Source organism: Aptenodytes patagonicus, chromosome 10, assembly GCF_965638725.1.
Source record: "Aptenodytes patagonicus chromosome 10, bAptPat1.pri.cur, whole genome shotgun sequence".
NCBI classification, from domain to species: Eukaryota; Metazoa; Chordata; class Aves; order Sphenisciformes; family Spheniscidae; genus Aptenodytes; species Aptenodytes patagonicus.
The window spans coordinates 15,897,429-15,920,217 of NC_134958.1; the positions used below are offsets into that span (position 1 = coordinate 15,897,429).

Here is a 22,789-nt window from a genome sequence, read left to right on the forward strand (position 1 = left end):
TTGATCCTAGTAGTCCTAAACAGTTTATCAAATCCAGGGACCCATTCATATTCAGATAAAGTCTGTGATAGCAGCGGTTTCTTATCTTCAAAGAAGGAGAGAATTCAGAATCTCAATACAAAGAAAAACCCCATACTCCTGATAAGAACTGTAAATCTTTCCTTTGAAGACTGACACTATGAAGGATTCCTGCTCAGAGAAGCCAGAGCAATATTTTTAAGTAACAGTGTCTGGACTTAGATGTCATACCCTACAAAATGCAAATATTTTGATGAGAGAGTATGCTAGAAGGTGGAACTTATGGGAACTAAAGCGGTTACTATAGCAGACTCAACTAGAACAGTAGCAATGCTGGAAGTGGCAGTCTAAACAGAACTCCATGGTTACTGGCATTTTCAATTTGTTGTCATTTCATTCTCATCATAGAGACCTTTATGTCACAGTGACTACTGATAAAGGAGCCCACAGCACTCCTGCAATAGTGACTCCTGGTTTGAAGGACTGATGGCTTTTCAGAGACATTCATAGCTTAGCTCCTTAGGATGGATTTCAGCATGATGCCAAGATCTTAACTTTGCAGTGCATTAAATAAAAAATAGATAATGCCCCTCTTCTCTATGCAATTTTTTTGCAGAATGTTTAATTTTCAGACTATTATCTTGACTGACAACAGAAGTTCTAAGGCTCAAGTAGATCCAGGTGCGTATTTACTCTCATGTCTCTCAAATGCTGTTAGTCTATTGTCCCTTTGTTAAATGTTAAGTCAAGAAGTCTGTAAATGCTATGGGGCATGGAATGTGTGTAATTTGTCTGCAGGACAATTAAGAGACTATGTGCTTCCTTTTCTATATACTTGTTAGATCCTGGAACTGAAAGGGATGCAACAGAAAGCATTTGGGAAGATTCCAGGGAGACTGTATACTTTTCCTCTAATGTTACCCTCCTGCTATCTCATTCACTTCCAAATTGTGCAGTTTTGTCCTTTAAATTTTTCCCCAAACTTCCTTCCAAGAAATGTTTGAGCCCACAGGACAATTTTGAAAATGTTTATCTTCGAAATTTACTAACTGAACTTACTTTAAAGGGGAACATGGCTGGCAAACACAACAGAGAAGTTATTTTTCCCCTATAATGATTTAGCCTTTGATGCATAGACAGATGGTCATGATCTCCTCCTCCTCCACCCATGGATTTTTCTAAAATGACACCCAAGTTTTTCTTGGCAGCAGTTAGAAAGTCTGGCAAACAGCTCACTTCAGCTCCAATTATATTGACCACATTAATGCAAAAGATCAGCAAATGAAATGTTCCATATTCATTTGGAAGAGATGAATTAAAATTTGCAATGAAATAAGAAACACAAATTAGAAACAAATGCCAGCTACTTACGTCCACCCTTATATCTAAGGATTTACTGCGGCCCATTTTTTTCTTGAAGGCATGAGGTGTTGACTCTCTTATAGTACTTAAGGCAGTAGCACTTAATAGAATTAAGTTTCTGAGAATGTCTTTATAGGCAGAATAATACCCATTTGCTTTGAGTGTTTTAAGGAATACTAGAGAATAACACCCTCCATGCTCTAGGGACACCAACCCTTCAGATGAATGTTATCTCTGGATTTATTATCAAAGCTTTTCACACTTGTCTGTGCTTGTCACAAACTCTCCTGGGCACAGGAAAAGCAACCAGGAATGTGACTAATTCCCTATTCAAGGGCTTCTAGCTGAATATTTTTTTCCAAGGCAGTCCCTACCATCCAACGTACATTTCTTTTACAAGGCAAAAATGAGGAAATCTTGCTGGCAATTCTTTTTCCACCTGGTTACAGGCTAACTTCTTGCTGGTACAGTGTGCTGTGGCAACCGCATGTTAGCTCCTGTCTGCTAGTAACTGGTGGGCAGGTTAATACTTCTCTACCACTATATAAGCCATCGCAAATAGCTTTACCTGTGGCAGCTAAATAATGTCCTCTAGAGAATGGTATCTCTTTACACAGTTACATTCAAATTATTTATTCACCATCTCTGTAGAAGGGACAGTAAGTAGAATGTGTTTAACATCTGCTGTATATATATATTTATGTAAATGTAAAAGAGTCCCATTTAAAAAAAAAATCATTTTTTCTACTAAAATGTAAATACCAACAAGTTACATCAGTGAAGATGTCGTGATGACAATTTGTTGTTCTACTCAGACCATCTCTAATTCTGAGTCTGATTTATTGCCATGAATAACATAAAATGAATTGTGCTCAAGGTGTTCAGAGGTCCAAGCTATCTAAAAGAAATTCCTAATTTTTAGATACTAAGCTATCAAACCAAAGACATCTGATCATTCTGCTTGGCAGAAAAATTCTGTGCTTGTATAACTATGTTTAGAACAATTGGACCTGGGCAACTGTATACTAATCCCTAACATTTATATTTATGCACACTACAGCAAAGTTCTGAATCAGATCTCTTATTTCAAGTCTCTGAATATTCTAAGGAAATGTCCAGCATTAAATCATAGACAGCAGGATTTGAAATGACATCTTAAACCTAAAGCATGTCCAGTCCTACTTTTTCATCAATTCTTATCTTTGCCATAAATATCACACCCTCCTACACTGTATGTATTCATTACACAGCTGCAGCTCCTCCTCTAAGCTGGCTAACACAGCTGTAGCTAGAGAGTGCAGACCAGATGGCCAGTTAAAACCCTGCTTCCTATTGTCTGCAAAACACAATAACTTGCCAATAATCGCTGCTTCTGGGCCCACACCTTGTGTGTTTTAACTAACACGACTGTTCTTTCCTCAGTCAAAAACTGGCCTGTATCACACATTCAACACCATCATACTTCCTTAAGGACTTTTTCTACTGTTTGATTAGCATCCTCAACTCTTTTTCCTCCTTTTTTGTAGTAGAAAAGTTTACTTTTAAAACATAGTCCTTTTTACCTGTTTTAGTCATGCTGTGCAAAGGAGTTCTGCTGTGCATTAACTCCTAAAGATTTGACTATTTCAGCAAAAGAGCAAAAAAGAAAACAAAGCTTTTTTTTCTCTCCACATTTTACACATGTAGCATTTCCACAATAACATATACATAATGAAATGATATACATATTGGGAGCAAATTCAGAAATGGGGAGTTACAGATAACACCAGTCTTACAGAATGAAACAGGTTTGGCAGTTACTCTACAGCAGTCAGTGGAAGTGTGGCCATCGACTTGAGCCAGCTGTCAAGGCTCATGAATGGAAATAGTGGCAACAGCAGCTTGTAAAAGAAATGGATGAAAGAGCTTGCTATACTGAAAAGATAAGAAAGGGGATCATTTTTCTGGTGGTATAGGGAAGGGGGGGGTGTCTTGGTATATTAATGCCTCATGTAACTTCATACTGATAGGGCTGGCTAAATACATACTGAGTTTTTATTAAGGCTCTAACATTTGAAATAGGTAATACATACAATTAGTTCCAATGTCATAGGAATAACATTAAAAATTACTGATCAGTTATTTGCTTAAAAATTGTTTGTTTGGTTTTTTTTAGAACCGCTATCCACTGAAAGGAATTTGAAAAGCATATTTAAAAGCTAAAAAAAAAAATCACATTCTGCTCACGTTTGGAAGCATAACATCAAAATCTCTCGTTTTCTGCATCTACCTTTTTAAGTGAGCTTTTTTGTTTGCAAATTCTTTGTTAAACAAGTGCACTCCTCCAAGCCAGTACAGCTGGGGCCTCTCTGTACAAATATGTTTAACTCCATGATCTGTGCAAGTTTTATTGCTAATAATCTAATCACATTTCATGAGTCCAACTAGTCATGGTATAAACCTGATTTCCCTGGCCTCTCTGCTGTACCTGTTGTTCCATTTTCACAAGCATAAACTCGGTCCCCTAGTGATCTTAAAGTATCAATTATTTTAAAGTGCAACTGTTGCTAACTCATGTGCTCAGCAGTTCTTTCTTTTTATACTGTTCCATTTGAAGGGAAGCCAAGCATTTCTGTATGGGTAGCTTTTGAACAGGGGGGAATATTCCAACACATCTGAATGACACTTAATCTCTAACATTTACGGGGAGAAAACAGAGTCTAAGGAAGCTGCATTTTAAACTCTGTTTATTTGGAATGTACAAAGACAAAGAACATTTTCAACCAGAACACTTGTGATCTTTCTCATTCTTTAAAATTACCCTTTCGTAAACCAGTAATGCCTACAAACGCTATGCAGCAAGCAGCAGATAGTGCTTGTCCTCAGAACATTTGAAAGAGTAAAAACACCCTGCTAATTCCAAAGAGAATCTTCTCAGCAATCTCTCTCTCCTGTGAAACTCCTGCAGCTTTATAGACTAGCTTGAGTTAACAACACCTGCTTTTTCAAGACCGGAGGGGAAGATGCAGCAGTGAGAAGAGATGCTGGCAGACATTTCTGCCAGTGGCACGGCAGCTAGCTCGGTCACCTCTGCTGCTCACTGTGCGGAACAGAGAAGGAGAGATGTGGTCTCTCATTTAGGGCAATTCCAGGATGGTGACATGTAGTCAGCCCAACTCTTTCAGATTCCTCCTCAAACACACCCAAGTCAGGATAGACATGAAACACTAATGTGATTTGTTTTATTTTAGGTATCTCGTTTTCACCATTAGGCTATGAATCTCTAACAGCTTCATACTCTCAGTGGTCATGAGGCCTTGCCCTGTGGAGTCAATTACAGTCATCCAATCTCAAAGTAAAAGGCATAAATCATATGATGGCTGCATTAAAGAAGGTGGTCTAATTACAGAATCACAGAATAGCTAAGATTGGAAGATACCTAAATTGTATATAGCCCAACGCTCCTGCTCAAGCGGGGTCAGCTAGAGCAGGTTGCCCAGGCCCATGTCTCCAAGAATGGAGACTCCACAATCACCCTCAACAATCTATTCCAGCATTCAGTTACCCTCACAGTAAAGTGTTTTCTTACATTTAGATGGAATTTAATGTGTTTCAGTTTGTGCCCACTGCCTATTGTCCTGTCACTGAGCACCACTGAGAAGAGTCAGGCCATGCTCTGCTTAAAAAAAGGAAAGATACATTCCTGATACTTTTGAAATGTAGTTGTTTAATAGCACCTGGAAATACAATCTACCTCCAGAATGACATAAACTAGGTAAGAAATGGTGGGGTAAACCTTCAGTCATGATTACAGGAAGAACCTTCATGCTGACCATCCTGAGCACTGCTTAGCAGTGCCTCTAGTAAATCAACAACTCATGAAGAGTAGCATGAAAGAGAGCAATCAGCCCAGACAGTAACCTTCCCTGTGGCCAGGACAAAGGCTCTGCTTAGTGCAAGAACTGCAAGAAATCTTGTTAAAATAGGTACATTATTCTTTGCTGTAGCAAATTTCTGCTAGGGAGGGAGGCAAGAGGAATCGGAAGAGTACTACAAATTATCTACTGTTGTAGTTATGCTTTGGCTATAACAGATGCCAGCAACCTGGGGAATGTTCTAATCCTTCCTACTTAGCAGTGACCCAGAGGACTAGGGTCACCCTCACCACCCTACCCTAGGGTGCTGTAGTCACCTCTTCCATTAAGATTGGCAGTTATAGGTGGTGAGCTGTTGCATCCTGTTTCACTCGTTTTATGCTTGCTGCCAGCCCTGTTTCTGCTCTTTCCTTACTGGCTGAGGAGCACAAAGAATTCAGAAACCTAGAGAATCTGTCCCTTTGAAGTTGCTACCTATACTCAGTGAAACACTATGAAGAACTGTGTAGTGCAGCTAAAGTGGCATCTAGTGACCTTGCTCTGACTAGTCTTATTGAAAATTTCCCTTTTTATTCCAAGAAGGTTTTATTGTGCAACGAAGGTAAATTAAACAGCTGCCAGGTTTAAATGGTGCAAAACTTAGACACCTGATGCCACCCATAGTTCTGATACTGAAATGTAAGCCATTAAAAAAACCTGACAGACTTTGCAATCATAAAGCCATTGCTCAAAACACTTAGAAAAGATCTGCAACTTTATATTAACTCTTGCTTGTATCCAAGAAATTATCAGATTTTTCTAACTGTCAGGAAGCCCAGCAATTTTTTTTGTTAACATGAAAAGGCTTGATTAGAAGTGGTATTTTTTATAATTTATTGGAAAAAATTGATAGATAATCTTAACTTCATGAAAATAAGGATTGCCAACACTTGCTTAAATCAAACAGAGTTCAGGAAGATACTGTGCAAGCTTCCCCCATGCAGTGCTGCCAATTAATTTCAATTCTAGCTTGAAAACACCTGCTATTTTAGCCTTGGGCCTCTCCTTCCATAGTATTTTTATGGCTTAGACAAATACACACACATTTACAATCAAGTCCTCCTTTCTAGAAAACACAGCTTGTATTGAGTCTTATGAATCACAACTGGAGAGGGCTGCAGAAGGGTGCATGAAAAGATTGTAGCTGGTTTTCAGTTGTCAATAATATTCACATACAGACTCCCATGATCTTTCAATGTGATCTGGGTAGTGTGTAATTTCAAATTAAGCCTGAAAAAGTAATGGTTGTATCACCACTTACAAACCCTGCATACTTCAGAGCATGAAGGTCAAAACCAAAGGAATGCCTTATAGTATTATCACCACTTACATAAATTAGAGGCTTCTTGTGTTCTTGTACTGCTTATTTAGGCTATTCTCTAGATGAAAGAGTTTGAATTATACAGTAGGCTCTTAATGATACACAGAGCCACACAGAGCCTTCTGGACTAAAGTAACTGAAACCCAAAACAGATTAGTCATATTTTCATGTCCATGTTAGCTGCTGTGATATTTTTTCCCAGTAACACTTCAGTAAGTGACTAATTCTATACACAACCACGCATACGTGAGATACGATACTCACTTGCCTAACGTAAAGCATATGTACCTGGAATAGGCTACAAATTCAGGTAGACATCTAAACCTTTTAGCCTGTAGAAGAGAATGCATTTGCTGTAATGTACAGTAAATGAGAGACTGAGATGGGGCCACTAGAGAAGGGCCAACTATGTAGCATCGTCATTCATCAATCTTGCATTAGGGATGAAGGTATAGTGGCAAAGAAACTCCACAGTTGCTCAAGGCATAGTTGCAAATTAGCACCACTAATGTTTGTAGCATAGTTGAATGCTGACACCATTGCTGCTCATGGCAGAGAGTTGAAGCAGGGAAAGAATTCTTTTCTCCTGTTGACTGCAGCAAAGAAGCTCATTTTAGACTTCAAGCTATATGAGATATAGCAAACATAGCTTTGAACAAAATGCTTTTGGCAGACTTAACAATAAACCTTAGTGGCAATATGTTTGACGTGCTCTTGCATTTAATATACTATAGAAAAATGGCACCTCATAAAATGATGACTCATTCCTAACACTTCACTGATAAATGACTCAGTGAGACTGACTTTGTATGGATGCAAAAATTTTGATTAGTACTTCATGCGTTAAAACATGTTTTAGAAGTTGAAATTGAGCAATGGATGGACAAGGTAAGCTGTCATCCTGCTTGAAAATCTCTGAAAGGTAGTACAGAGAGCTTCATGTTTTATAAAAAAACCACATTTGTTCTGTTCTCTCGCAACAAAATGGGAATGTAACGGTCAAGACTTAGTTAATGGCCAAGATGGGCTTCAGTCATGAAACGCATTTCTTGCAGTAATTGTTTTCCAGTAATTGTCCCATTGCTTATAGTTTAATACATTATAAAATAGACATGTGTGTGTTTATTATAATGGTTGTCTCATATAAAAGTCATATCTCACTATTTATTACAACAGTAACTACTTGGGTGGTATCACATACTGTGTACTTTTGCACTGGTCTGTGTAGACTGCAAAGCTATCTGAGTTCCTGAGAAACTGGGTACAAACTGTGAGCCCAGAAAGGGCCCATCAGTCCAGCTGCAGCTTACCCTTCCATCATAAGATGAGTGAAGACTTCAGTTACTTAATTACAAGGTTTCCACACTTCTAACACTGTGGGAATTCTTTTCACAGTGTCTCTCTTTAGGGATGCAGTTTAAGCACAATGTCGGGGAACAGCAAGAGCAGGTTGCTCCCTAAGGGAAGTTGAGCTGGCAGCTAAGGGGTGGCCACAGCCAGACTAGGCAAGGACCTCACCATCAGGACAGAGTCCCACAGCACCAGAGACAGGCAAGCAGAGCAAGATGGCAATAGCAACACATCCTACCAGTGGTCCAGTGATCATCAGGCAAGTCAGGGTCCAAGGTCCATCAAGGGATATACTACAGCACTTCAGGAACAGGATCAGCAGCAGGCACACCTAAGACATAGCTCAGGAAGGGACTGAAAGGCCCAACCTGAGCTTAAATGGAGTCACTGGTCAAAGGTGTGGGGAGACCTCAGGTGAGGCTGGTCAAAGCAATTACTAAGAGAGCTTATTACTGCACTCAGAGTGCTGATACAGATCATGCAGATTTTGTAATATGATTTCTAAGCCAGTGTCTTTTTATCATTAGCAACATAAAAAGAATACACATGTAGAGAAAACAGGAGAGCACTTACATATGCTTTCCATTGCCCAGATTCCTTGTTACTCTGGAACAGCCTTTGGATATATATCACCATTCTCTAAGATACTCAGGATCATTCTCCTCCTCCTGTAACATTTGGTGAGTCATTTATGAACTTGACTTCCTTTCTGATACATGGTGCCCCAAATGCTCGTGAGCTTTTGAAGTCTTTTCATAAGTGATAAATTGCTTTATAACTACCTCCAGAATGTGACGGAATCAATTTTCCTGATTTCTCTTGCTTTTGCGTCCATGGGTGTTTTTAGGAAGCTCATTTAACTAGAACTAAGTCTATATTAAAGAGACTCTATACTCAAGTAAGTACCTGGGACATCTGTTGAAAACAAATTTTGATTTAATGAATAATTTTTTTAACAATTATTTTACAATATGTCTTTTCAAGTACCTTGTGCTACAGTTAACATATTTATGTATAAATACGTATGTAGCTATATATGTATATAACTAATGCACAAGTGCAGTTACATTCTCATGCGTAAGTGGTCTGCCACAAAAATTTGCATTTAATGATGAAGACAAAACAATCCTAAGAACCAAGAGCCTACCCTAATTACAACACACTATGAGACAGGAAGGAAAAAAAAGAAATATAGAAGTATGAAAAGATTATGATAGTTATGTACATATACACAAAATTAAATGAACTAATAATCTTCAGAATTAATTATATGAGATACTTTTTTATTTAGAAGTAGATATTTGCTTTATGTATGAAGTGGAAACATGGATTATTTTCATGTCCTCTCATGCACAGGAGTGAAACCTTCTATATTGCCTAAAGCTTTAAACATATTCAGGTTGTATCTGACAAAGTGAGCATAGTTCAGAGTTGAGCCCTTCAGCGTGGCTATCAGCCATAGTCAACAGCCAAGTCTAGTCCTAGAAGGTTTTAGCAAAAGAGAATTCTGACACTCTTCCTGCACACAGTGATAGTTTTACCGGACAGCAATGACTAGAAGTATAGGGAGTACTGTCTACATCAAAATCAGCGCCTGTTACAAATACATGTACTCTGGTGGAAACTTCATAACTACAGTCAGAACCGAGAAGGGAATCAGTGCAGGCTCTAGAGGCCATTCATTAAACGCTTTCTGATGCTGAAACAAATAGGCTGTGCACTTCTTGAAGCTTCTGTATGGTGCTGCACAGAAAAATATTCTATTCTATTGTGATTAATTGTTATAGAAACTTATATAGTTAGTTGGCCTGTATCAAGTGTAGTGTGACCTTCAGTATGGATTATGAGAAAGACACAAAACCCACTGGAAATAATGTTTTTTGAGATAATCATAGTCTTGCTCAATGTGGGTTGAAGTTACAGATTCTTCTGAAACTGGTGCCTCTACAGGCAGTTGACAGACTGGTAACCTCTTTAAAAAAAAAAAAAGCGGGCAACAGTGGGAACCACTTTGTAAGTTCTTGAAGGGCTAACAGATATAATTAAGAAAATTAAATCCTACAATACAGGAAATATGTCTCAGAATATATTGCTTCAAAATTGGAAAATATTTTTGTTCATTGCCTCATCTCTTTCATTTCTAACTTCATTGGCTTTAAAAAAATGTATTCAGCCTTGTGAATTGTTCCGTGATGGAATTTGTATACAGTATTTATTCTATTATACTGATTTATTTTCAGTGAGTGGGATCTTTTATTTTATAAAATTAAGCTATAGCATTATGGTGATTCTTAATGTAGTATCTCTAAAGAAACAACTCCTTTTAATCTTCACAGAATACGTACATAATGCCCATGGGAATAATTCATAAAAATAATTCACATTGACACATTCCATGATATCTTGTAAGGCCCTGCAGGGTGGCAGTGGCAGCAGCCACTTTTATTTACCATGTGTCTATTCCCCCAAAAGCTTTCTGTCCTAGTTTTAATTTGGCTTTACATCATGCTAAACAAATTGTTTTGATTTTTTTTCCTACATTTGAGAGACTATGTGATATTTCATTGCTAACCTTTCTAAAGGCTGACTGTAGGTCAGAGGCATTATCATTCCATCCTCTGTGAGAAAGTTGTATGTACCTATAGCAGTTTTTCACGTGCAATTTCTCTGCTGGTGCGAGGGCTTAAAAGAAATGTTAAACCAACTAATATGAAGAATCATAGGATCACAAGATCGTAGGATAATTCACGTTGGAAGGGACCGCAGAAGGTCAACAAATCAAATGATATATGGGGATGACCAGCTATCCTAGGTACAGCAAAGCTAAGTCAGACCAAGAAGGTGGCACTGAGCAGGTCACAAGACCAATATCATGAATATCATGATATAAAGGTAACAGTTCTGGTATTCTCTTGTGTCATGGCAGTTAGATTTGCTTATGTACCAAAGTATTACTGTTTATCATTAACTGGTAGTCTGAAAAGCAATCCCACGGGAAACTCTTCGTTTCAAGAAAGCTCTTGTAGGCTTCTTAAAACTGTTTGCTTATCAATCAAAATAAAGCCTCTCCTATGCAAAATAAAAGTTGGAGACCTCTTTTTCAAAGTTAAGCTTTACCTATTCTATGGCCTTCTTCCCAGGCTTGTATCTATGCTAGATATTACCATTCTGGATCTCTTACCTCTCTACTGTCCTGTTTGGGTATTGCGTATCCTATAATGGAGAGGTGAAAAATACATTCTGAAAATGTGAAATGCAAATAAGTAACAACTCATAGTAAGCATCTATAATGTTTTGTTTTATTTATAAGCTACAAATGCCCAAATAGCTTTAAAATTTACTACGAAGAAATTTTCCTGCTTGTTTGGAGTTGTCTAAGAAATGGCCTTGTCTCACAGACTAAGAAGTAAAACACTTTTATTTTTAGATATACATACGTCATGCTATTTTACCATTCCATCTTAACCACCATAAATGCAATATACAGATTCACAGCTGCAGCATAAAACCAAATATACCCAACAAACAACACCTCCCCCCAACAAGCAGGTTTCACTTAACTGATATTCTAATAGTTCCTCTTTCATTATTTGATTTAAGGAGACTTTAAAGGTTATATTGATACTGAGTTGCAACATATGTTTCAGAGTGTTTTTATAATATCAGGTAGAAGGTGTAACCATAGAAACTGTTTCCTATTGAAATTAATACATATTTTAAAACATCAGATCAGAGAAACAGAGAAATTAGGTGAGTGGAATTTTACATAGAAAGTTAAATTTATGGTCTCTGTATACAAAAAATTATTTAGAAAATCCTTGCTTTCACAGGTAATAGAATCTTAAGATATTTTTTAGGTATTGTGCAGCTGTTAGGAAGTGCAGGTCATATGTTTACATTCTACTAATACTTCTACAGGCAGTAATTTTAAAATATATTTCTCATAAAGTTTGAAAAGATATTTAAAGAAGTTGTAGGACAGTGTCTCTTTAAGTCTTTGTGTATGAAATAGCAATAATGCGGGGTTTTTAGATGAACATTATTAGATTTTTTTTTTAAATGAAGGTAGTATAACCCTAGTGATAGCTTATATAAATTACCTAAGGTTTTTTCTTTGTACATCTATCCTATAATCCAAAATTAAAATACAGTCATATAGGTATGCAGAATATTACCCACTTCTAGTCTTAAATGTTAAATTACTTAAAACCTTTTTTTACTATGTGTTTCATTTGAAGATCTTATAGTTTAGTTCCTCTTGGCAACCCTTTAAGAGAGGTTATTGTCTACTCTCATTTTACATGTGAGGCAACTGAGATAAAGAAAATTAAACTGACCTATACAAAGTTACTTGATTATTGGCAGAGTTGAAAGCCCAGAGAGAAAATTATAGGTCCACGAAGAGAAACCTAAAACTTTGAGATGGCTCAGGAGGGCAAGATTCTGCTGCAAGTCTTCTATTTGTGCTGCTGAAATATTTTCCTTAACATTAAAAATAAGAACAGGGATTGTAATATTTAAAGCTATGAAGTGGAAGGCAGTATACAAACTTATTTATGCAACAGTAGCCTTTCAAAAACCTTAAACTGAGTCTGACATTGAAAAAAATCTGCAAACTGTACCATAATTCTTGCCTCCCAGAGATAAAAGTATGTTCTGAACTTCAGCTTGGGCTCAGCAACCCCTCAATTTTCAGTTCTGAGCCAGGACCCTGATGGCAATGCAGCTGCTCAGGTCTCTAATAACCATCACTTCAATCACCATCAACAATGAATGTAAACTTTGGAATTGCCTTGAGCTATACAACTAATCTGAATTTTTTGTGCAGTTTGAAAAAGAGAGGATTAATACAAAACAATGTTAGAAAGAAAAATCTCTCGACTTTGAAATAACAATTTTTCTTACAGAACATAATGAAAAATTTCCACATGTAATATGAATTATTTTGACAGGCTGTGACGTTTGTGCTGGAAATATTACCAAAGGGACACTAGATGGGCTATACTTTGGTCCTCCTTTGAAGCCAATAGCTTCATATCCATCGACTTCAATCAGAACATTATGGCAAGTACCTTTTATAACTGCTTTTGTTCTGTTTTTTCTATATGGAAGATGTGGTTATGCGGTTGCACTACCAGTTCATCTGTTTGTCTGTCTTTCCAATAACTTTTAAATGTATTTGCCAATTTTAATCCAATTTAATAGAGGGTACTTGACTCAAAGATACTAAATTGCTACAAGTTTCATGAAAATAAGAATCTGGGTAGGAGACCCCAAGTCCTACTAAGGCAAATGCAGAGAGAGGCTAACCTTTAACCATTCTGCTTGGTCTGCCCAACAACCAAGAGGCAACAGTTTGCATATAGTAGCAAACTAACCATGAAACCCTGGGCTAATCACAGTATGTTCCATATTGTAAAACCTTAATTTTACAACTAGAGATAAGGTGATGTAGGGAATGTAAAGTGACTGACTAAAATCTCAGATTTTATCAGAAATCGGACTTGGCCCTTAGAGCTTTCTTTCAGTGGCAATATATTTACACTGTATTTGATGGAGAACAAATACAAGTCTTCCCCCTCAAGACTTGGATCTCCTTTACTGACTTTCAAGGGGTTGCCCTCATGGAATATGTTTGCCCCATTGACAGTATTAAAAAGTTTCATTACTTGCCGACTCTTTTTTCATGATCTCTACATGTACAACTGCTGAGTAGTTAAGACAGTCCGATGTGAACCAAAGAAATTAATAAGGGATAAGCCCTCAATAGCCATTAAGAACAATAATCAAATGCAACTTCTTGGTTGAGCAATTCTTAAATTTCTTCTTGGCGGGAGGGGGAATGTGCCGGATACAGGATGACTCTGCTCATGCCTGGTTCTTGCATACTTTCCTGAGTGTCTTGTATTGGCTAATGATTGTTCTTCCTCATTACTCTGGAAACAATGCAATACCAGGAACAGGCACAGGGCCAAACCCATCTCCACTCTCCAGAATCCCACTGAATAGTCACTACATTGAGAACATATGACAGATTAAACTGTAAAGAATAGACACTATACTGGGTTGTTATTTTGGAGGTAGGCTACTGGGCTAGGTGGACCTTTGGTCTGAGCAGCATGGCCTTTCTTATGTTCTCTGCTCTTATAAGCTGTTGAAACTTGATTAAAGGTCATATTTCATTCAGAAGCCTGTTTGACACATGCCAGCTCTCCAGGACCTGCAGCTAGGGTAGGATTACCTGTGATTTATGATGGCTCTGGAAGTTATAGCTGTATAAGCACAGAAGAACTGAAAGCATAAATATGCTGTTTAGAAAGTAAACCCCTCCCCCAAAAAAGAAAGGTAAAACTAAAACCTAAGAAATTCACTTTCTTTGAAGTGTACTTTAGCTCTAGACTTGAGAGCTGTATGGAACTACCTACTACATGGTATAACATGCAGAATTTTCTACGTTAGTTTCTAGTTTGAGTGCAAACTCATAAAATTCTTGTTGGACACATTCTTGAATAGGATGCTGTACTATTCTGTAGCATCTGGAAACTATGTACTTGCCATAAGTATCTGCATGTGACAATGTTAAAACCATGTGAATGCATAAGATGTCTCATCTACATGTGATAAAAGAGGAGATCAGATGAGATAATGCAAACTAGTTCATCAAAAGCATGGGTACCATTGTTGAAATCATCTGGCCTTGAATATTTGCATGTCTGTCATGGAAACACTTTATGGTCAAAATAGCGATATGCTATACACAGTAATCCTATCACAGTATTATTTCTGAAATTGGTTTTTTTCCACTCTGAGACAGATAACCAGGATTTTCTGGATCTTAGATAATCAAGTATCTTCAATAATTGAGTCAACCCCTCCAGATTTTACTATGATAGGAGCCACATAAGGGCAAATTATGGGGGGTGAGATGTATTTTGTGGAGCTCAATCCTAAACGATTCATGTAAAAAGAACATTAAATGTAGTCAGTCAATAGTTCTATGAACAGAGCACTTGCAAGACTGTCCCTTATTTCTAACAGAAATATTTATATTAATTAGAATGAAACTATAAATACCATGACAAGAAGACTACCCACAATTGTATTCCCAAATGAAAATTAATCTGATGTGCTCCGCAGATAATGTTGTTGGACAAACTCATCATGATAACATCTGAGGAGGGAAATACTTGAATATTCACAATTTTCTTCACATGAGAGTCCTCCTAAGATGAGGCTGCAGTAGTCTTCAAAATAGAACTTTAAAATTCTTTTTCTTCCTAAAACCTTAAAAAGACCCCAAACCAATGACAGAAGACAATACTAACCCCAATGTATTATCACTCCACTGATTTAAGAAATGAAACTTTTTTTCAGTGTAATTTAAAGTGTAGTTCTATATGTGCTTGGTGTAAAGAGTTCCTACTGTTCTTCAAAGCTGTGATTTTCCTCTGTAAATTTGGCCTTCTCTGTCATCCCTTAGTTCCCCAGAATGCATAATCTGACGGTCCATTAGTTGTGTGAGGGAGAGAACCTGTTCCCTTCAGTGCCAAGGAGGGAATTAGAGTTCAGTGGGAATCTCATGCATGAGAGGCCCATCTGGGACTGGCTGATGAATAGCTGTAGTCAGACTTCAGTTACATTCTTTCAAGCAATTTTAGAATGGGAAACATTATCTGTGGGTTATATGGCTTTTGATTACATTAAAGCAATTATTTCCTGGCTCCTGTGAATCTTTGGAGATGGGGAAATGTTCAAAAAGGTCTGTGGAAAACAGATTGCTGGTTCCAGCTTCCAGTGGCAGGCAGAATACCAGAAATTGTTCTGCCAGAAGGGGAACTACCTAAAGTTACCTTCCCCTGGCTTTGCATCCTGTGTCTGGGTTCTTTGTTCGCTGACAGGGATTGACCTCAACTAGTCTTTTCTTCAGTAGGTGCACCAACACGGTCTCCTTTTTTTTTCTGCTTTAATCCCTGTTCCCATTAAATGTGTGTAGATGTGATCTCATTTGCCTTGGCTGAAATTAGGAAATAAGGTTCTGATTTATTAAGGAAACGCATCAATCCACATGAACACAGTGTAGTTGTCTGCAAGTGATTTCCCTAGGAAACTGGGCTCAAAATGGTGATACTCCTGCTTTATCCTCTCTGCAAATTAACTCCATTCTATCTAGCCAACATCTTTCAGTGAGACCTTTTTGGTGAAAGATGCTTTGCCCCTATTGCTTTCAGCAGTAATGCTTATCCTAGGGATATTTCAAAACTGCTCACGTTGAACTGCGTGATGCAATTGATCATAAAAATTTGTAGTGAAGGGCACGTAGTTTACATAAGAAACTTAAAACTTTGTATTTAATTTCCTCACTGAAAATAACTCCCTTTTATAATCTCAGTTGTGTGATTCTTTGTTGTAATCTGTGTCTTCTGAGTTTGTAAATGAGTTTTCTTAAAATGAAGTATGTCAAAGTGGTGCGGCAACACAGCGCCCGCACTTTTTGCCAGCAGCCTCTGTCCCTCCAGTAGCGAGCCGTGCTGCACCCCACAGCCTGCCTGCTCGGCGGTACTAGCTCTCTCCTATACTTCATCGCCGTGGTGTTATTCACCTCGTAGAAAGAATTGGTGTGGCCACGCTGAGGGCTCCTGAAGAAAAAGGTTGAGATGCACTGAAAAGAGGAACTTTTTTTCTCCAGGGATATCAATCTGCTTTTGATTTTGTTTTACTTAGGAATATGTTTAGGTGTTTCTTTAAACTAAGCTTTATACCATACTCATTTTCTTAAAGTCACTTTTGAAGACAGTACAATTTTAGATTAATTTTATTAAGCTAGTGTAAATCTCCCGTGACTACTTATTTCTCTTTAAGTAGCAAGGTACTGTAGAAGCAAGAAAACATTGTGTTGCTCTTAGCTTAAACTTGTTTTTAGTTAACTTAAAGGTTGGCTTAAACAAAATAAGTACCCAAACCACCTCCTGTGTGAATTTAAGGTCACGTTTTGATTTAAACTGTTTACTTTGCCGCTGATGATGTTCAGGTTCATTTCTTGAACTACAAGCAGGAAGGTCAGAAGTGTTCCAGGGCGCACGCGGCCCGCGAGCTGCGCTGCGCTCCTATGGAGACCTTGCGGTCGTGGTTGACTCCGGACGGGGAGCCGGACGCGGGGCCCGAGGGCTCCTGGGCGGGGAGCAGGGCTTGCTTCTTGAGGCGGCGGCAGGACGGCGCCACGGAACACAGGACGTTAGACGTCTTCCCTCCGCGCAGGGACGAGCCATTTCGCGTGCTGCCGCCCTGCCAGCCCTACAGCAGGAGCCCAGCCGCGAAGGCGCAGGGCGGCGGTGCCGGGACGCGGCGCTGCTCCGCGCCTGAACGCGGTTCCTGCAACGCCCCTCGGCGCGGCCCGGGACAGGACGGGGCTAGGCCGGGCTCCCTCGGCTTTCATAACCGGCCCCGGGGAGGGGTTAGCCGCCCAGCCCCGCCCCGGCAGCCTGAGGCGAGAAGCGGCCCCCGGCCCCTCCCGCCTGCTCGGCGGCGGCCCGCACCACCCCCTCCGCCGCCGCTCCCCTCCCCCTCCCGTCACAGCCGGCCGGCGGAAGGACAAATAGTCCTCTCCGCATTGTTCGGCCCGTACAACTTTCGGCCGCCGCGGTGGCGAGCGGGGCCGCTGACGGGTGGAGGGTGCCGCCCCGCCGAGGTGTGGCGGTGCGCGCGGAGCCAGGCCGGGGGGGCACGGCCAACTTCAGTCTCCCGCCTCGCCCTCCCCGCGCCGGCCGGCCCCGGGGAAGCGAGACTCGGCGCGTCCGGGGCGGTGCTGGGGGCGGGCCGCGCTCTGCGCGCCCCGAGGCGCTGCCGCGTTGCTCGCACGGCTCCACTGCCGGGCTGGAGCGGCGCGGGGTTCGCGGAGCCCTGTGGCGGCTCGGCCCGAGGGACCCGCCGGCGGTGCGGGCGCAACTTGCCGCGCCTCTCGGCAGCCCTTGCCGCGCCTCCCGCGTTGACCTGCCCGGCGGGCGCCGGCCCCGCCGCGCGGCGTTGCCGGGGTCCCTGGCTGTGGTCACGGCCGGCGGGAGGGCCCGCTGTGCAGGGCCTGGCCCTGCTGCGGTGAGCGGGGACGGGAGAGGCCACCTCCCATGGCGCCCTCCCGCCGCGGTTTCTCCTTTTAATCGCCCTTCCCCCCCCCCCCCCCCTCCTTCGCCCCAGTCAACTTTCTGCTTTTGTAAGAATTCCTCCTGTGAAGATCGTCCCTTGCGGCGAGCTAAAGCTTCTACCTATTTCCCGCTTAGCTAGAAGTACTTGTCGGCGAACGTTTTGTCAGCAGCAGTAACGAGTGTAGCTGTCAGTGGTCCCACAGTCCCACAGGTTTTGACTTTACAGTACTCAACCTGCATGCTCTCTCTGGTCCCCTCATAAGTAATACCGTTTGGTGAGAGGTTTCACCATGATAGCCTCCTGCAAATGTTCTGAATATTTCCTATTGTAGAATAAGTTACATAATATATATGTTATATAATTTTAATTACCGTGAGGTAAATATAGCAGGCAGCAAGTGAGGCAGCAAATTCAGTTATCTGTAAGATGGGCTGTACTGATAACAGCAAGCACTGCGCAATCATGAGGCTTGGTCATAGGAATATAGCTGTAAGCTCATTTGTAAGGTACTTTTCCAAAGTCTGCTTTGGAAGGAATAGCTTTTTAGGAAGAACACAGTGCCTCCTCAAGAGCTTCATGCAAAAGTTTCATGCGTGACAACAAAAATATTTTAATTAATTTTTATGGGCTTGAGTCAGATTCCAGGTGACCCCAGGAACAAGTCAGTGAGAAAATGGAATCGCTTTGTCCATGTTAGTTGCAGGAAACGAGGTTGTGTTCTCCTTACTGCTGACTCCAAATGAGCATTGCTGTCTGTGCTGAGAAGTCTACTGGAAGCAGTAGAAAGGATTCAGTGGTTTAGGTGAGGGTGGGAATTTGTTGTAAAAAAACCCAAAACTGGAGCAGGAAAGGAGGCTTGCTGACTTCTCTCCAAGGCTATGGATTTGCTGAGCAATAGCATTTATCATGGATAAATTGGTGGCTGTGGATGCAGGCTGAGCACATACGTGTTGATTTAAAGGAGCCATTCCAGTGAAAACTCTCTCCTGGGTCAAATGCTCTGTCGGGTAACACCCTAGGAACTCGTACAGTTTGGGTGGTGGTGGTGAATTAGTTCAGTGTGTGTAAATTTAAGAATAAATAAACCAAAAGGAGACATGCAAGCTAAATGATTTTATTCTCACAGGCACGATACATTAAATAGTAATACAGAATACATTTTCTCACATCCCTGAATGCACAACAGCTGTCTGCTGTATCAAATATTTTTCCTTTAAGGAGTGGGTGGAAAGCAATTCGTGAAGGCTGTGGAAACAGCATGTGAGTGTGATTATTTTCAGGGGTTTGTGCTCAAGTGATTTGGTTTTTATATTCCTCTTAATTTTTTTATGCCCTGTATGCAATTCTTGATTTTCATGGTCCTGTTGAAGCATGCGGAAGAATGTTGCCATCGCCATCTGGCAGCTAGCAATTCCCCGATTGCTCTGGTTGGTAGCTGACCATATTGATGTTGGTAGATCAGCTGTCAGGGCTGTTACCATAAAGATTTACAGTTGTGTTGTATGCTCTGTCAGAGTCTGGAGTTCACCGATGACTTTGTGTGCATGGGTTTACCTGCCTATTACCTGCACTACTGCACAACTTCTCTAAGGAAAGGGTATTTATCCACACGACTAATAAATTCATTTATCTCGATAGAAAATTCACCAGTGATGATATGATTGGGAAAGCATCTTCAAGACTCCAGTCCTGATTGCTGGAGTCCTTGCTCACAAAATCACTAGCAAAATGATTGGTGTTTATGATTGCTCCTATATTTCTGTACTGTCCATCTGATCCATTGCTCCCTAGGTAGTGAAGACCTTTTATTTTTAAAGAAGTGAAAGAAAAAAGGGTGTAACAGTTGCAGAACACAGGGGCATTTCAGCCTTCTATGTAATATACAAGGAAGGGACCGTTGTGTCACAGCAAAGCTGGAAGTTTATAATTTCTGTATGATTTGTGCAGTATGTTTGCCGCATTTGCACATTTGTAAGGAAAGAACCATAACTAGGGATTGAAGCTGGAATGAAACTGGAAATATTTTCTTTGTTGCAAATGGAAAACTGTTGTAATTGTCCAAACCAGGTTTCAGATACCTATTTCTTCAAGTGTTTTAAAATGTTTATAAAGTCTTAGTCGGTCACATTTTCTCATAAAGATCTCTAAATAGCTAAAAGCAGAAAGTTTGTTTTGGGTTTTTTTTGTTGTTTTTTTTTTTTTTTTTAATGTTGACCACATTGTTTTCTGTTTAATTTTCTTTGTATGACTATGACAGGATAAGGATATGCAATGCATTTTTTTTTTTTTTTTTTAAACTCCTGTCTTTGCAGTGAACAGGAAGAGTGGCAGAGATGAAAAGGATACTAAGTAAGTAGCAGCTTCAGAAAGGGGTTGGAGATTCTGGGAATAGGTGAAAGACAATATTGCATGGACATAGAATATCGTGCCTCGATGTTTCAAGTAAACATGTTAATTCTGATCAGTCTTAAAGGAAGAGGGCTTAAAAACTGAGTAGGTTAAAGATGCCAAATCTGACCAATGTGTCAGATGATGTATCTGGGAAACATTAGGTTAAATCTCTTTTTAGAATTCTATTGTAATGCAGGATGTGATAGTTACTGATTTGTTTCACAACTCAAGCTACCTGCATGAGTTTCTTTTGAAATTTCTGAGTTGGCCAACTCATTACAATTTTGGCTCCCCAGAGCAATCTCCTTTAGGTCAGACTCGTGGTATATTTTGGGCCAAAGCATACCTTCCCTGAGGCCTTGAGTACTTGCGAAGTTGTCTGGCATAATTTCTGGAAACTGCATTTACGTTCTGGTCATTTTTCTACAGGTGCCTGGAAATGAAGCTTTTCAAAGAGGACAGTCAACCTGTAGAGATGTAATGCAGAAGGATGGCTGCTATGATATGACTTTTGGTAATGAGCGTGCTTACTGCCAGCATCTGCATGAGAAGGTGACGTGTCATTGTGAACCAAATGGAATATCTTATGGTATTTTGTGTATCTTTAAACCCTATGGCATGGATTATGTGGATATATCATCTTCCACTCAAAGTTTCTAGCTGCAAATAAAAGCCTATGAATGTGACCCTTAAAACCGTAGGTCAGAGGGCAAATAAAAAGTATTGTATTTGAAATTAAGTTTTAATTTTAATACAATTACACATCAGTACAAATAATTGTTAGCATTATTGCTTCCACCTTCTTTAGATCTAGTCAGTTTTCTAATCAATGCTTATCAGTGTTGCAGCTGTACTAACCGGTACTGAGTACCAATACTGGTTAAAAAGTAATGCTGCAAGAGAAACAACACTATTTTCACAGTATGTAAATAGGGGATCTTCCTTATAACTAGAATACGTTAAAGGCCATTCTGCATGAAACGTATAATGATCTCTGTCACTGGGTGCTCTCCTCTAAAGTGAAGTATCATTTATACATCAAAGGGAAAAAGTACATATTTATGTCCCTCAGGGGCACAGAGAATGGAAGTCATTGTGTTGATATTTTAATACAAATTGCTTCCTGCATTTCTAAGTGGCAAATATATGAATATTCATAGAATCACAAGGCCAGATGATCATCCAGTACATGGCATATACGGGAGAAAAACAGAGGAGAATGTTTTAAGGCTCCAGAATCTCCAGTTTGTCTTTGCCTGGGGGTGGTAAGTTTGGTATCGCCCTCCCCTTCCTCCGGAAGATGTCACAGTCGGGGTCTGAGGGTGGGAAGAGTTGAGTTGGAAGGGACGGGCATGGGGCTGCAGAGCCCTCTGTACAGCCTGCTGCTTTCCAAACCTGGGGGACTGCCAAGCAGCAGCCTGTGAGGAATGAACGCTCCTCCACACAGCGTGCCTTTCCTCACTGCGCTTACTATGTCCCTGGAGCGTTTTAGGTTCTCCAGGATTTAAAGTATCCTTTTTCATTGTCCTTGTGTTTTGTAAGTCACCTTGCTCCGAAAGAATAATACGCCAGTAGCTGCAGAGATTATTATTTTTTAATTCTCACTTCCAGAGAGAAGGGTGGGTAGCCCTTAGTAGCTAGGGTCAGAAAAGTGCAGGCCGAGACCCAGGTGGTGGCAAGTAGGTGCCACCTGGGGGCTCTGCAGGCTTGAGAGACGTGTGTGCAGCTGCACATCGGGCTGTGCACCGGGACTGTGCTCCTTGGCGTTTGGAACAGCCGTGCACTTTCGTTAGGCTGTTATGCTGGTGTATCTGAGTAGCTGGCAAACACGACATAAACTTCCCAGCAGGACAGGCTGGGAGAGCTCTTCTGTGGGGAGGGAGGTGGCGCACAAAAGAATGATTTGTCTAGCGGTGGCAGGACCCAAATGAGGGCACAGGTTCTTCGCACGCTGGTTCCCACTCCTGCGTGGAAACCACTGGGCAGATTCACCTTTAGCATCACTTGTTTCGGAGAACTGCAGAGTTTATTTGAATGTCTGTCTTGCATTAACATACATATCTTTATGCTTTGACATGTTACGGTTTTGATTGTATGTATTTGAGGAAGCTGCTAACGAATGTTTAAAGCTTGATGTAATTCATATGCAATTTTATTTTGCGAAGTAAGACTGTATATTGATTTATTAAAAGTATTTAGGCGTATTTTAGGGTATGTGAATTCAGGGTGAGCGTGGTAGTGTGTTTTGGGTATTTTGAGGCATGTGCATTGCTATCAGTGCTACATGTCGAGGTTTGTGCTGGCGCTTTGGATGAGT

General features: G+C 40.3%; 1 long non-coding RNA gene across 1 annotated transcript; it reads left to right on the forward strand.

The window, feature by feature from the left end:
• The first annotated feature begins 640 nt into the window (after positions 1-640).
• LOC143165035 (uncharacterized) lies at positions 641-22,676 on the forward strand. Its single transcript, XR_012996188.1, has 3 exons — positions 641-699; positions 12,897-13,008; positions 20,902-22,676. It is a non-coding gene; the product is annotated as an uncharacterized LOC143165035 (long non-coding RNA).
• Positions 22,677-22,789: the final 113 nt, after the last annotated feature.